Genomic DNA, 16,671 nt, shown 5'->3' on the forward strand with positions numbered 1-16,671 from the left:
GGCTTCTTACATTTTTATGAGTTCAAGTAATTTTTCTCTTGTGGTTCTGAGCTTTGTGATTTGTTTAGAAAGAACTTTCAAGCCCCGTATTATCTACATAATCTCTGATATTTTCATTTATACTTTTTAAGTGATTTTGTTTTGTTGTAATTTGAATTCCTATGGTATTTATTTTTATGTAAGCTATGCAGTCATAACCTAATTTAATTTCTTTTTCTCAACTGATAATCAGTTCTGGGTGCTATCCTTTCTTTGTCTGTTCATGTATATTTATAAATCTGAAAATAAACTTAAATTGATCTGTTTCCCTATTGCTAAAGTGTTCCATAGTTCTTTTTTTTCCCTCCAGTTTCCAAAGGTTTTATTGGTAAACTAGCTTTAAAGAAGAATGATCAATCCTACTGCATCTAAGTAAGAAGAGCTGTATCCAGGGACACATCAAGTGGTGCCCAGGAGGCTGCTGCTTTGTCCACTTCTTTTTCATGGATCCAGTCATAAGCACAAGACATGTCATCAACCAATTCTTCCAGCTTAAACCGTAGGCTGGTTTCTTTTTCAGGACTTTCTACTGAATTACTACCACAAATGATGTTCCTGCCAACTTGAGTGCAGAGGTCCTGAGAATGGTGCCCAACTTAGAGTCTGCCAGGTTGTCTCCCCAAACATCAGCCTTCCCTGACTTAACCATATCCAGGCCCTTCCAGACCATGGCCACAACTGATCTTGAGTCCATGCACTTCTCTAGCCCTGGGAAGAATGAGCAGTCTTTCAGAGCAACATATTGCTGCTCAAAGTGTTCATCAGAGACCTGAAAGAACATCATGGCCACAATACAGAATCCTTCTTGCTCAAAGGCCTTGATGATCTTGCCCATGAGGCCTCAGTGCACGTCATCTGATGGCAATGAAGGTGCTCTGGATGTCAGCTAAGTTCCAGGAAGCTAGAGGGATGTGGATGACTCCTGTTCTGCTGTGCCAGAGCTGAACCTGGAAACTCTGTATGTTTAAATTAAAATTTTGTTTGACTAATTGTAAACGTTTCTTTTTTCCCCTAAAAAACTTCAGAGTGACAAAGACACTCTCCTTGACCAAACTGTAGTCAGGTGTTTCTGAGGTCTTTTCTGGACTGTGCCTCAACCTTGGGCTTTAGTCACCATCCTTTTAGAGTCAAGTTTTAGCAATAATCTTCCTGAGTCAGTTTAGAAACATTTCCCCTACCCATGCTATCTGATCACCCGTGATATATGATCAAAATTCTCATTCCCCGTCACTCCCCACCCTCCATATCTCATCACTCTGACTTGCCTTCTGCAAAATTAAATGCATATATAGGAAATGTAAATAAATAAACTTTCAAATGAGTTTTTTGGGGTAAGTTTGTAAAGTTTATGCATCTGAAGTTATCAAAGTTTAAAGCAGCACCAAGATATTTGGGACATGTTATCTATTGATTGAATACAATTTGTACAAGATATCATTCAATATAAATTCTTTAAAGAAAAAGGACATTTCATTGTAAATGGAGGGGAAAAGTTTTATTTGCATTTTATCTTGAAAATAAGATAAAAATTAAAGAATATTTTTATTAATTTTATTAAAATAAGGGATATAATTTTTTTGGATCATTAATTTTATTGTTTTTTAAATTAATTTATTTTTTAATTGAAGTATAATCACTTTACAGAATTTTGTTGTTTTCTGTCAAACCTCAAAATGAATAAGCCATAGTTTAACACTGGACTGGAAGAAGCATAAGCTGGAATCAAGATTGCCGGGAGAAATATCAATAACCTCAGATATGCAGATGACACCACTCTTATGGCAGAAAGTGAAGAGGAACTAAAAAGCCTCTTGAAAGTGAAAGTGGAGAGTGAGAAATTTGGCTTAAAGCTCAACATTCAGAAAACGAAGATCATGGCGTCCGGTCCCATCACTTCATGGGAAATAGATGGGGAAACAGTGGAAACAGTGTCAGACTTTATTTTTCTGGGCTCCAAAATCACTGCAGATGGTGACTGCAGCCATGAAATTAAAAGACGCTTACTCCTTGGAAGGAAAGTTATGACCAACCTAGATAGCATATTCAAAAGCAGAGACATTACTTTGCCAACAAAGGTCCATCTAGTCAAGGCTACGGTTTTTCCAGTGGTCATGTATGGATGTGAGAGTTGGACTGTGAAGAAGGCTGAGTGCCAAAGAATTGATGCTTTTGAACTGTGGTGTTGGAGAAGACTCTTGAGAGTCCCTTGGACTGCAAGGAGATCCAACCAGTCCATTCTGAAGGAGATCAGCCCTGGGATTTCTTTGGAAAGAATGATGCTAAAGCTGAAACTCCAGTACTTTGGCCACCTCATGCGAAGAGTTGACTCATTGGAAAAGACTCTGATGCTGGGAGGGATTGGGGGCAGGAGGAGAAAGGGACAACAGAGGATGAGATGGCTGGATGGCATCACTGACTCGATGGACGTGAGTTTGAGTGAACTCCGGGAGTTGGTGATGGACAGGGAGGCCTGGCGTGCTGCGATTCATGGGGTCGCAAAGAGTCGGACACGACTGAGCGACTGATCTGATCTGATCTGATCTGATACAAATATCCCCTCCCTTTTGAAGCTCCCTCCCAACTCCTTCCCCATTCCACCCCTCTAGATTGATACAGAGCCCCTTTTTGAGTTTCCTAAACCATACAGAAAATTTCCATTGGCTATCTATTTTACGTATAGTAATGTAAGTTTCCATGTTACTCTTTCCATACATCTTACCCTCTCCTCCTCTCTCCCTATGTCTGTAAGTCTATTCTCTATGTCTTTTTCACCACTGTGCTAAGTCACTTCAGTCATGTCCGACTCTGTGCAACCCCATAGATGGCAGCCCACCAGGCTTCCCTGTCCCTGGGATTCTCCAGGCAAGAACACTGGAGTGGGTTGCCATTTCCTTCTCCATTTTCACCATTGCTGCCCTGTAAATAAATTCTTCAGTACCATTTTTCTAGATTCTGTATATATGTGTTAGAATACGATATTTCTCTTTCTCTTTCTGAGTTCCTTCACTCTTTATAATAAGCTCTAGATTCATCCACTTCATTAGAACTGACTCAAATGTGTTCCTTTTTATGGTTGAGTAATATTCCATTGTGTATATGTACCACAACTTCTTTATCCATTCATCTGTCGATGGACATCTAGGTTGCTTCCATGTTCTAGCTATTGTAAATAGTGCTGCAGTGAACAATGGGATATGTGTGTCTTTTTCAATTTGGTTTCCTCAGGGTATATGCCTAGGAGTGGGGTTGCTGGGTCATATGGTGGTTTTATTCCTAGTTTTTTAACAACTATCCATACCATCTTCTATAGTGCCTGTATGAATTTACATTCCTGTCAACGGTGCAAGAGTATTGCCTTTTCTCCACACCATCTCCAGCATTTATTGTTTGTAGACTTTTTGATGATGACCATTCTGACTGGTGTGAGGAGATATTTCATTGTAGTTTTGATTTGCATTTCTCTAATAATGAGTGATGTTGAGCATCTTTTCATGTGTTTGTTAGCCATCTGTATATCTTCTTTGGGGAAATGTCTGTATAGGCCTTTTCCCCACTTTTTGATTGGGTTGTTTGTTTTTCTAGTATTGAGTTATATGAGCTGCTTGTGTATTTTGGAAATGAATCCTTTGTCATTTGTTTCACTTGCTATTATTTTCTCCTATTCTGAGGGTTGTCTTTTCACCTTGCTTATAGTTTCCTGTGCTGTGCAAAAGCTTTTAAGTTTAATCGGGTCCCACTTGTTTACTTGTTTTTATTTCCATTACTCTAGGAGGTGGGTCATTGAGGATCCTGCTTTGATTTATGTCATCGAGGATTCTGCCTATGTTTTCCTCTAAGAGTTTTATACTTTCTGGTCTTACATTTAGGTCTTCAATCCATTTTGAGTTTACCTTTGTGTATGGTGTTAGGAAGTGTTCTAATTTCATTCTTTTACATGTAGCTGTCCAGTTTTCCCAGAACCATTTATTGAAGAAGCTGTCTTTGCCCCATTGTATATTCTTGCCTCCTTTGTCAAAAATAAGGTATCCACAAGTGCATGGGTTTATTTCTGGGCTTTCTATCTTGTTTCATTGGTCTATATTTCTGTTTTTGTGCCAGTGCCATATTGTCTTGATGACTGTAGCTTTGTAGTATAATCTGAAGTCAGGAAGGTTGATTCCTCCAGCTCCATTCTTCTTTCTCAAGACTGCTTTGGCTATTTGGGATCTTTTGTCTTTCCATATAAACTGTGAAACTTTTTGTTCTAGTTCTGTGAAAAATGTCACTAATAATTTGATAGGGATCACATTGAATCTGTAGATTACATTTGTTAGTATAGTCATTTTCATGATATTGATTCTTCCTACCCAGGAACATGGAATATCTCTCCATCTGTTTATGTCATCTTTTATTTCTTTCATCAATGTCTTGTAATTTTCTGTACAGTTCTGTACAGTTCTTTTGTCTCCTTCAGTTCAGTTCAGTTCAGTCACTCAGTCATGTCAGACTCTTTGCGACCCCATGAATCACAGCACTCCAGGCCTCCCTGTCCATCACCAACTCCCAGAGTCCACTCAAACTCATGTCCATCGAGTCGGTGATGCCATCCAACCATCTCATCCTCTGTTGTCCCCTTCTCCTCCTACCCCCAATCCCTCCCAGCATCAGAGTCTTTTCCAATGAGTCAACTCTTCGCATGAGGTGGCCAAAGTACTGGAGTTTCAGCTTCAGCATCAGTCCTTCCAATGAACACCCAGGACTGATCTCCTTTAGAATGGACTGGTTGGATCTCCTTTCAGTCCAAAGGACTCTCAAGAGTCTTCTCCAACACCGCAGTTCAAAAGCATCAATTCTTTGGTGCTCAGCTTTCTTCACAGTCCATCTCTCACATCCATACATGACCAATGGAAAAACCACAGCCTTGACTAGACGGACCTTTGTTGGCAAATTAATGTCTCTGCTTTTGATATGCTATCTAGGTTGGTCATAACTTTCCTTCCAAGGAGTAGTGAAGTGAGGTCGCTCAGTGGTGTCCTACTCTTTGCGACCCTGTAGACTGTAGTCCACCAGGCTCCTCTGTCCATGTGATTCTCCAGACAAGAATACTGGAGTGGATTGCCATTTCCTTCTCCAGGGGATCTTCCCAACCCAAGGATCGAACCCAGGTCTCCTGCATTGGAAACAGAGGCTTTAACCTCTGAGCCACCAGGGAAGCCACAAGGAGTAAGCATCTTTTAATTTCATGGCTGCAGTCACCATCTGCAGTGATTTTGGAGCCCCCAAAAATAAAGTCTGACACTGTTTCCACTGTTTCACCATCTATTTCCCATGAAGTGATGGGGCCAAATGCCATGATCTTAGTTTTCTGAATGTTGAGCTTTAAGCCAACTTTTTCACTCTCCTCTTTCACTTTCATAAGAGGCTTTTTAGTTCGTCTTCACTTTCTGCCATAAGGGTGTTGTCATCTGCATATCTGAGGTTATGGATATTTCTCCTGGCACTCTTGATTCCAGCTTGTGCTTCTTCCAGCCCAGCGTTTCTCAAGATGTACTCTGCATGTAAGTTAAATAAGCAGGGTGATAATATACAGCCTTGACGTACTCCTTTTCCTATTTGGAACCAGTCTGTTGTTCCATGTCCAGTTCTAACTGTTGCTTCCTAACCTGCATACAGATTTCTCAAGAGGCAGGTCAGGTGGTCTGGTATTCCCATCTCTTTCAGAATTTTCCAGTTTATTGTGATTCACACAGTCAAAGGCTTTGGCATAGTCAATAAAGCAGAAATAGATGTTTTTCTGGAACTCTCTCACTTTTTCAATGATCCAGCAGATGTTGGCAATTTGATCTCTGGTTCCTCCGCCTTTTCTAAAACCAGCTTGAACATCTGGAAGTTCCCAGTTCATGTATTGCTGAAGCCTGGCTTGTAGAATTTTGAGCATTACTTTACTAGCGTGTGAGATGAGATGAGTGCAATTGTGCAGTAGTTTGAGCATTCTTTGGCATTGCCTTTCTTTGGGATTGGAATGAAAACTGACCTTTTCCAGTCCTTAGGTAAGTTTATTCCGAGATATTTAATTCTTTTTGTTGCAATGGTGAATGGGATTGATTGCTTCATTTCTCTTTCTGATTTTTCATTGTTAGTATATAGAAATGCAAGTGATTTCTGTGTATTGATATTGTATCTTGCAACTTTGCTAAATTCACTGGTTAGCTCTAGTAATTTTATGATACTATCTTTGGGGTTTTCTATGTACAGTATCATGTCATCTGCAAACAGTGAGAGTTTTACTTCTTTTCCAATCTGGATTCCTTTTATTTCTTTTTCTTTTCTGACTGCTGTAGCTAGGACTTCCAGGACTGTGTTGAATAATAGGTGGGAAAGTGGACACCTTTGTCTTATTCCTGATCTTAGGGGAAATGCTTTCAGTTTTTCACCATTGTGAATAATGTTTGCTGTAGGCTTATCCTATACGGTTTTTACTATGTTGAAGTAAGTTCCTTCTATGCCAATTTTTTAAAGAGTTTTATTCATAAATGGGTGCTGAATTTTGTCAAAGGCTTTTTCTGCATCTATTGAGGTTATCATATGGTTTTTATCTTTCAACTTATTAATATGGTGTATCACACTGATTGATTTGAAAATATTGAAGAATCCTTGCATCCCTGAAATAAACTCAACTTGATCATGGTGTATGAGTTTTTGATGAGTTGCTGAACTCTGTTTCCTAAAATTTTGTTGAGGATTTTTGCATGTATGTTCATCAGTGATAACTGGCCTGTAGTTTTCTTTTTGGGTTATCTTTGTCTGGTTTGGGTACCAGGGTGATGGTGGGCTCATAGAATGAGTTTGGAAGTGTTCCTTCCTCTGCAAATTTTTGAAAAAGTTTTAGAAGGATAGGCATTAGCTCTTCTCTAAATGCTTGATAGAATTCTGTGAAGCTATCTGGTCCTGGGCTTTTGTTTTTTGAGGGATTTTTGATCACGGCTTCAATTTCAGTGCTTGTAATTGAGTTATTCATAATTTCTATTTCTTCCTGGTTCAGTCTTGGAAGATTGAACTTTTCTAAGAATCTGTCCATTTCTTTCATGTTATCCATGTTATTGCCATATAGTTGTTCATAATAGACTCTTTTAATCCTTTGTATTTCTGCATTGTCTGTTTTAACCTCTCCTTCTTCATTTCTAATTTTGTTGATTTGATTCTTCTTTTTTTCTTGGTGAGTCTGGCTAAAGGTTTGTCAATTTTGTTTATCTTTTCAAAGAACCAGCTTTTAGTTTTATTAATCTTTACTACTGCTTATTTCATTTCTTTTCATTTATTTCTGCTCTCATCTTTATGATTTATTTCCTTCTACTAATTTTGGGGTGTTTTTGTTCTTCTTTTTCCAGTTGTTTTAGCTGTAAAGTTAGGTTGTCTATTCAATGTTTTTCTTGTTTCTTGAGGTAGGGTTGTATTCCTACAAACTTCCCTTTTAGAACTGCTTTTGCCACATCCCATAGATTTTGAGTTGTTGTGTTTTCAATTGTCATTTGTTTCTAGAAATTTTTTAATTTCTCTTTTGATTTCTTCAATAACTTGTTGTTTATTTAGAAATGTATTGTTTAATCTCCATGTGTTTGTGTTTTTTACATTTTTTTTTTTTTGTAATTGATATCTAGTCTCATAGCATTGTGGTCAGAGAAGATGCTTGATACAATTTCAATTTTCTTAAATTTACTGAGGTTTGATTTGTGACCCAAGATGTGGTCTATCCTGGAGAACGTTCCATGTGCACTTGAGAAGAATATGTATTCTCCTGCATTTGGATGGAATGTCCTGAAGATATCACTGAGATCCATCTCATCTAATGTATCATTTAAGACTTGTGTTTCCTTATTAATTTCCTCTTTTGATGATCTGTCCATTGGTGTGAGTGGGGTGTTAAAGTCTTCTATTATTATTGTGTTATTGTCAATTTCTCCTTTTATGTCTAATAGTGTTTGTCTTCTGTATTGAGGTGCTCCTATGTTGGGTGCCAAGATATTTACAATTGTTATGTCTTCCTCTTGGATTGATCCCTTGATAATTATGTAGTGTCCTTTCTTATCTCTTGTAATATTCTTTAAGGTCTATTGTGTCTGATATGAGGATTGCTACTCCAGCTTTCTTTTCCTTCCCATTTGCACGGAATATATTTTTCCATCCTCTCACTTTCAGTTTATATTCGTCTTTAGGTCTGAAGTGGGTTTCTTGTAGACAGCATATATATGGGTCTTGTTTTTGTATCCATTCAGTCAGTCTGTCTTTCAGTTGGAGCATTTAATCCATTTACGGTTAAAATATTTATTGATATATATGTTCCTATTGCCATTTTCTTAATTGTTTGGGGTTGATTTTGTAGATCTTTTTTTCTTCTCTTGTATTTCTTGACCATATAAGTCCCTTTAGTATAGCTGGTTTGATGGTACTGAATTCGCTTAACTTTTGCTTGTCTGAAAAGCTTTTTATTTCTCCATCAATTTTGAATGAGATCCTTTCTGAGTACAATAATTTTGGTTGTAGATTTTTCCCTTTCAGTACTTTAAATATATCTTGCCTTTCCCTTCTGACCTTCAGAGTCTCTGCTGAAAGATCAGCTGTTAAACGAAAGGGGTTTTCCCTTGTATTTTACTTGTTTCTTTTCCCTTGCTGCTTTTAATATTTATTCTTTGTGTTTAGTCTTTGTCAGTTTGATTAGTATGTGTCTTGGCGTGTTTCTCCTTAGGTTTATACTGTATGGGACTCTTTGTGCCTCTTGGACCTGATTGACCATTTCCTTTTCCATGTTGGGGAAATTTTCAACTATAATCTCTTCTAAAATTATCTCATATCCTTCCTTTTTATCTTCTTCTTCTGGGACCCCTATAATTTGAATGTTGGTACATTTGATATGGTCCCAGAGGTCTCTGAGACTGTCCTCAGTTATTTTCATTCTTTTTACTTTATTCGGCTCTTCAGAAGTTATTTCCACCATTTTATCTTTCAGCTCACTGATTCATTCTTATGTTTCAGATATCCTACTATTGATTCCTTCTAGAGTATTTTAATTTCAGTAATTGTGTTGTTTATCTCTGTATGTTTATTCTTTAATTCTTCTAGATCTTTGTTAATTGATTATTATATTTTCTCCATTTTGTTTTCAAGGTTTTTGATCATCTTTACTATCATTATTCTGAATTACTTTTCAGGTAGTTTGCCTATTTCCTCTTCTTATTTGGACTTCTGTGTTTCTAGTTTGTCCCTTCATTTGTGTAGTATTTCTCTGCCTTTTCATTTTTTAAAAAAAAACTTATTGTATTTGAGATCTTCTTTTCCCAGGCTTCAAGTTTGTATTCTCTCTTTCTTTTGGTTTCTGCTCTCGTAAGGTTGGTTCAGTGGTTTGTGTAAGCTTCATATAGGGTGAGATTTGAGCTGAGTTGTTTTATTCCCTGCTCTGATGGGCAAGGCTGAGTGAGGTGGTAATCCTGCTGATGATTGGGTTTGTATTTTCATTTTGTTTGTTGTTTAAATGAGGCATCCTGCACAGGGTGCTACTGGTGGTTGGGTGATGCCAGGTCTTGTGTTCAAGTGGTTTCTTTTGTGTGAGTTCTCACTATTTGATACTCCCTATGGTTAGTTCTCTGGTAGTCTATGGTCTTGGAGTCAGTGGTCCCACTCCAAAGGCTCAGGGCTTGATCTCTTCATCTAAGACTGATGAGATGAAAATGACCTTTTTGTTTTTCAGACCTCCTGTTGTAGTTATTTCCAAAATCTGGTCGATTACATCTTCAGTTTCTCTGTATCTGGCATGCCTCGGGAGCCACAGTTCCTCTATATTGGCAGGGATATCATTTTAATTGGTTTATTTCTTGGCATTCCCAAGGTATGTATCTAGAGTGTTTTGCTATAATTTTTTTCTGACAAAATTATATAAAAACACAATATGAAGTAATTTGCTCCATGTCTGACTTTTGCAACAGGGTTCTAAAGCAGGTAGTTTTTGCTAAAATATGCAAGCTCTGTTTGCTAAACATTTTGATTTTAAAACAATGTTGTTTAAAGCATTTTTCTTGTTCCCATGCTTCATTTTCTTTTCTTTAATTGCTAACTGGACTGATGAAATGGTCTGCTCTGTGACTTGTGTAGTTCTCAAAGTCACTTTTATTGATTTCATGGCATTCTATGTTTTTTGTATGATTTTAATTTTTACATTATAATTGACTTGCACTGTATTTTTATTGTATTATTTGAAGTAATATCTGATAATAAGAGACTGACAAATAATGCAGTATGACATGTAGGAATATATAATTCACTTAGGCTTGCTGCTAAGTCCCTCCAGTTGTGTACGACTCTGTGCGACCCCATAGACTGCAGCCCACCAGGCTCCCCCGTCCCTGGGATTCTCCAGGCAAGAACACTGGAGTGGGTTGCTATTTCCTTCTCCAATGCATGAAAGTGAAAAGTGAAAGTGAAGTCGCTCAGTCGTGTCCGACTCCCAGCGACCCCATGGACTGCAGCCTACCAGGCTCCTCTGTCCCTGGGATTTTCCAGGCAAGAGTACTGGAGTGGGGTGCCATTGCCTTCTCCTCACTTAGGCTTAGGAACGAATAATTAAGCTATTCAAATAGGCTATTTTAATACCATAATTAATAATTACTTTATTTTTCCCTATCTAACCTCACAACTGTGTGGACTCAGAAAATTTCTACTTAGATAGTCATCACATCCTTTTATCATGCAAATGTTATGTGTTTTTTGGAAATTTCCTTTTTTAGGTAAGTTATATATTGGATATTTTTCCATGTCAGGACCTATGGATATACTTTATTCTTTTAGCTGGTATGTATGCCTCAGAGGTTTATCTAGTCTTTGTTGGTGAAAATTTGTGAAACTTATTTTTCAATAATATACTGAGTATCTTGCATACCCTTTTTTAGTGATATGAGAATATTTCTCTAGAATAGCTATTCAGTAGACTTGCTGGGTTGAGATGATAGGTATTTTACATTTCAATGTATTTTATCAGTATGTGCTTTTCAATGCATTGGCCAATTATATACTTCCCTGGACAGTATATGAACACCCCATTATCATGTTTGTCCAATCCCTGAATGTTTCAACGTTTCTTTTTTTTCAACCTGATGGATAAAAACCTACATTTCATGTTTTAATTTGTTTGTTTTTTTTTTCCCTGCTAACCAACAAGGTTGAGTGCTTTTTTGTATTTATATTGCTACTGTTTCATTTTTATGTGAATATTCTTCATGTACATTTTGCCCACTTTTCTGTTGAATTGTTTGCCTTTTTCCTGTTGAATTTATAAGGCTATAAAAGATGCTTACTCCTTGGAAGGAAAGTTATGACCAACCTAGATAGCATATTCAAAAGCAGAGACATTACTTTGCCAACAAAGGTTCATCTAGTCAAGGCTATGGTTTTTCCAGTGGTCATGTATGGATGTGAGAGTTGGACTGTGAAGAAGGCTGAGCGCCGAAGAATTGATGCTTTTGACTGTGGTGTTGGAGAAGACTCTTGAGAGTCCCTTGGACTGCAGGAGAGTCAACCAGTCCATTCTGAAGGAGATCAGCCCTGGGATTTCTTTGGAAGGAATGATGCTAAAGCTGAAACTCCAGTACTTTGGCCACCTCATGCGAAGAGTTGACTCATTGGAAAAGACTCTGATGCTGGGAGGGATTGGGGGCAGGAGGAAAAGGGGACGACAGAGGATGAGATGGCTGGATGGCATCACTGACTCGATGGACGTGAGTCTGGGTGAACTCTGGCAGTTGGTGATGGACAGGAGGCCTGGTGTGCTGCGTTTCATGGGGTCGCAAAGAGTCGGACACGACTGAGCGACTGAACTGAACTGAACTGAAGTACTAAACTCTAATATCTTATATATCACACGTATTTTCTACTTGACTATTGCTTGTCTGTTCATTTTATTTATTTTAATGTTGACCTGTTTATGAATTTTGAATTTTAAAAAGTTATCTTCCCTATTTTTGATTGTATTTCCTTCTAATGCTTTTTTTTTATTTTAGTTTTAACAGTTTGAAAAACTAGCTTCTTAATCTACTGGAAATTTGAGTTTTTGAGAAGTGTGAAGCAAGGAAATCCGGTGGGCTCTACATTTAAAATATGTCCAAACCTGTCACTACTCTCTACCAAGCTACTCCTCTGGTTCAAAACACCATCACAAGTTCTGGATTTCTGCTTCCCTGATTGTCTTACGTATACACTTGCTTCTGAGAGGCTATTTTCAACACAACCTAGCAGAGACATCTTTTCAAAAAGCAGTATACCAATAGCTGCCCTTTTTACTAAGAGTGAAACCAGTGTTTTTAAGGTTAAAATGATCTGGCCTTATCTCCTCCTATGTGTCAAAGAGGGTAGACCTCTTTGTCTACCCCCGCTTCTGCCCCTCACCATCCTCTGTGCCTTGACTTCAGTTTATACACCACCCCAGGCCTGCTCACCTGCCCTGCTTTCTACTTACAGTAGTGACTTGCTGTGTCTCACTGGCCTAGAGCCAGGTTGCTGCTGTGGCAGCTGCTTCTGCTTTAGACTGATATTCCTACTGTGCCCGCTGCTCCTGATCTCCCTTTAATACCTGGATACAACTTCCTCTTACTTCCTGTTTCTATGTTCCACGTTGTCACTGATTTTCAAGATATGGGTTGCAGCTCTCCATTTCACTAAGCACCACACATGTGCAGCTTGGAAGTGTAAGGGGCTAATTCATAAAAGATGGAACTTTGAAGGGGTATGGGAGTGAGTGGATAAATTCTTCTCTCTTCTCCCTCCTTTTAAAGGAACACATGTATACCTGTGGCGGAATCATTTTGATATTTGGCAAAACTAATACAATTATGTAAAGTTTAAAAATAAAATAAAATTAAAAGCCAAAAAAAATAAATAAAATAAAGGCAGAGTAGCTTTATGTGATCTTTCTAAAGATGTCGTACATGACCCAGGCGTCAGTTTACATAAAGCTGTATCCCAATCCATAACACTCTGCCTTATTTTGTCCTATCTCATCCTCTACTAGGCCTTCACTGGTGGTTTAGATGGTAAAGAATCTGCCTCCAGTGTGGGAGACCAGGTTTTGATCCCTGAGTTAGGAAGATCCCTTGGAGAAGGGCATCTTCTGGAGAAGGGCAACCCGCTCCAGTATTCTTACCTAGATAACCCCCATGGACAGAGGTGCCTGGTGGGTTATAGTCCATGGGATTGCAAAGAGTCAGAAACAACTGAGTTGTCACAGTTACACACACACACACACACACACACACACACACACACACACATCTCTACTTTATTCCATTTTCCCAGTGTTCATGCTTCCCTGGGATTGTATTTCCCAATAAAATGTTAGCAAAAATATGTTTCCTTCAGAGTCTGTTTTCTAGTGGAACACTTAGTGCAAATATTTATTCTTAATTATTTTGTACACTTATATTTGTTTCTAGGCTAGCTATGTCTTCTACTTATTCCCTTTATACCCATTCCTCAATGTCATAGAGAAATCTGTTCCCTTGAATATGTGAACTGTTCATGGGAGGACTGTGAAATATGATAAAAGAACTAAAAATAACCAACTGGCATCTCCAATAGCAGTTACCTCAACAGTTCTAACTCACATCTGACAGTCCTCCTGTATTTCCTATCTCAGTATTAACACTGCCAGATAGCCAGTTGCTTCAACCTGAAACTTTAGAATAATCCTTAAATCCCCATATCCGGTTGGCTAACAATCTTTTTAATGCACTTGCTCAAACATCTCCAAAATATTTTCTCTTCTCCCTAATGACCTTGCATTCATCGGAGTTCTGTGCTCTGTCAGATGTCAGCTTAAGTGTCACCTACTCAGAGCAGCTCTCCTGACACCCTATTTAAAGAGCCTTCACTTTATAGATGTTGTACCCTGTTTATTTCCTTCACAGTGTTAAATCGTTAATGACTCATTTAGACCTTTTTAACTAATTTATCATTTGTTTCTTCATTGGAATGTAAATGCTATGTTTTCTGTAGTAGCCACAGTGTCTATTCTAGTCATAGCAGGGTCTCTATAAAGAATGGATGACTGAGGAATACAATACTTTCTTATTAGGGTCATTTGTTTCTACTTTCCTTACTCAGCTGTTCTAATCAATCCTCTACACTGATAGAATTAAATTAAATTAAATTAAAACAGAGATCTGATCATGTTACTTCCCAATTTAAAATCTTTATTTTCATAAGTACAAGATAGACATCAATTTCTTCAGCCTATGAAAAGAAGCAAAAATGGATTAAAGACCCAAATGCAAGATTGGATACTATAAAACAGAGGAAAACATGCACAGAATACTCTTTGACATAGATCACAGCAGTTTTTTTTGGATCCATCTCCTAGAATAATGGAAATAAAACCAAAAAATAATAAATGGGATTTAATTAAATTTAAAAGCTTTTGTACAGCAAAGAAAACCATCAGCAATACAAAAAGACAACATACTGAATGGGAGAAAATATTTGCAAATGCCATGACCAATCAGGCATTAATATCTAACATATATAAACAGCTTGTAAAACTCAACATCAAAAAAAAACCTCATTAAAAAAGAAAAGAACTGACATTGTTTCCAAAGAGGAAATGCAGGTGACCAACAGGCATGGGAAATAAAAAAGATGCTCAACAGCACTAATCATCAGGGAGATGCAAATGAAAACCAAAATGAGATCTCACCACACACCTATAAGAATGGCTATCATCAAAAAGACTACAAATTACAAATATTTATAAGTATGTGAAGAGAAGGGAACCCTTGTACCTTGTTGCAGGGAATGTAAGTTGGTACAGCCATTGTGGAAAACAGTATGTAGGCTTCTCAAAAAACTAAAACTATATTTTTAAAAAGTATTTATTTATTTTGGCTGCGCAGGGTCTTCATGGCTACATGGCCTTTTCTCTAGTTGCAGCAAGCTGGCGCTACTCTTCATTGCAGTGAGTGGGGTTCTCATTGTGGCGGCTTCTCTTGTTGTGGTGCACAGGTTCTAGAGTGTGGGTTCTAGAGAGTATAGTTGCATCCTGTGGGCTCAGTGGTTGCAGTTCCTCGGCTCTAGGGCACAGGCTCAGTAGTTGTGGTGCTTGGGCTTTTGCTCCAAAGCATGTGGGATCTTCCTGGACCAAGGATTGAACCCCTGTCTCCTGTGTCGGCAGGCAGATTCTTTACCACTGAACCACCAGGGAAGCCCTAGAACTACTTGCAGTCTCCTTTAAATGAAGTTTTAAGTAGAATTGAATGTACAGTACTAGGTCAAAATATTATAATTCATATTCGGTCTCAAATTATTCATTGAAAAAACCTGATCCTCCATAGTTTTGGAATTTAAAAAGCCCATGAATTTGTCTAGATTATATTTATCCTTTCTCCATAGATGTTTTTGACAAGTTTTTCATAGATTTTAAAATTTTTTTCTATTTTTAATGTTTCTTTTATTTGCTATTTTAAAATTTTATTTTTTTCATATTTTAGAATCTTAACAATTAAACAGTATCATTTTCTAGATAGAGCTATAGAAATTACACAAAATATAATTGTACTTTGTGATTAGCCTGTGGGGTTAATTTCTCTTATGCCATTCTTTCTTCCGCAGATTACATGTTTATGTGTGGCAATTAATGAAAATTTACATTTTAATATATTTGCTTCAAAAATAATTTAAAAAGCATACATAATTGACATGAAGCTTTTGTATTGGCCATGTAACTGACTTAGTTTTCTGTATTGTACTGGTCCTATAATATTTTGGAAACTTTTTTATTACTACATTTATTTCCATGCAGGTTTAGAAAATTAATTTTATTTATTTATTCTTGGCTGTGTGGAGTCCTTGCTGCTGCACAGGCTTTTCTCCAGTTGCAGAGAGTGGTGGCCACTCTCTAATTGTGGTGTGTAGGCTTCTTATTACAGTGGCCTTATCACTGCTGAGCACGGGCTCCAAGGTGCCTGGGCTTCAGCAGCTGTTGCATGTGATCTCAGTACTTGTGGCTCCCAGGCATAATTGTGCCACATGGGCCCAGCTGCCCCAAGGTAAGTGGGATCTCTAGAATCAGGGATTGAACCCGGTGTCTCCTGTGTTGGCAGGTAGACTCATTACCACTGAGTCATCAGGGAAGCCCCTATTTCCATCCAGTTTAATGGCATGATTTAATTAATTCCTCCTAAGTAAAATATTAAAATAGTATTTCTAAGTTTTTCTGTTTTCAGAGTGTTTTAACAATTTTGTCTTGAATTATAATTTGTTCCTTTCAGATCTATGCTGTTCTAACTTACACATTTTTCTTTTTAAGTTAGTCTTTTAAATTACATTGACCTTTGAACAATGTGGGAGTGAGGGTTTCAACCCTCTCTATTCAGTTTAAAAAATCCATGTATACCTATAACTAACCCTCCATGTTGATGTTTTCTTTACATGCATGGTTCCTCCATATCTGCAGTCTGCATTCTCAGATTCAACCAGTTGTGTGTCGTGCAGCACCAGAATATTTAGTATTTTTAAAAATCCATGTACCGTCGGACCCAACTGTATATAGATAAAACATACTTTTTCAAAAAAAAGTTTCCTACCTTTTAAATCAACTCTTTAATTTTCTGACCTTTAATA

The 16,671-nt window shown here is 37.7% G+C and overlaps 1 pseudogene; it reads right to left on the reverse strand.

Moving 5' to 3' along the window:
• Window positions 1–407: 407 nt before the first annotated feature.
• LOC102287912 (putative nucleoside diphosphate kinase) lies at window positions 408–14,867 on the reverse strand (annotated as a pseudogene).
• Window positions 14,868–16,671: the final 1,804 nt, after the last annotated feature.

Source organism: Bos mutus, chromosome 9 (assembly GCF_027580195.1).
Source record: "Bos mutus isolate GX-2022 chromosome 9, NWIPB_WYAK_1.1, whole genome shotgun sequence".
Lineage (NCBI taxonomy): Eukaryota > Metazoa > Chordata > Mammalia > Artiodactyla > Bovidae > Bos > Bos mutus.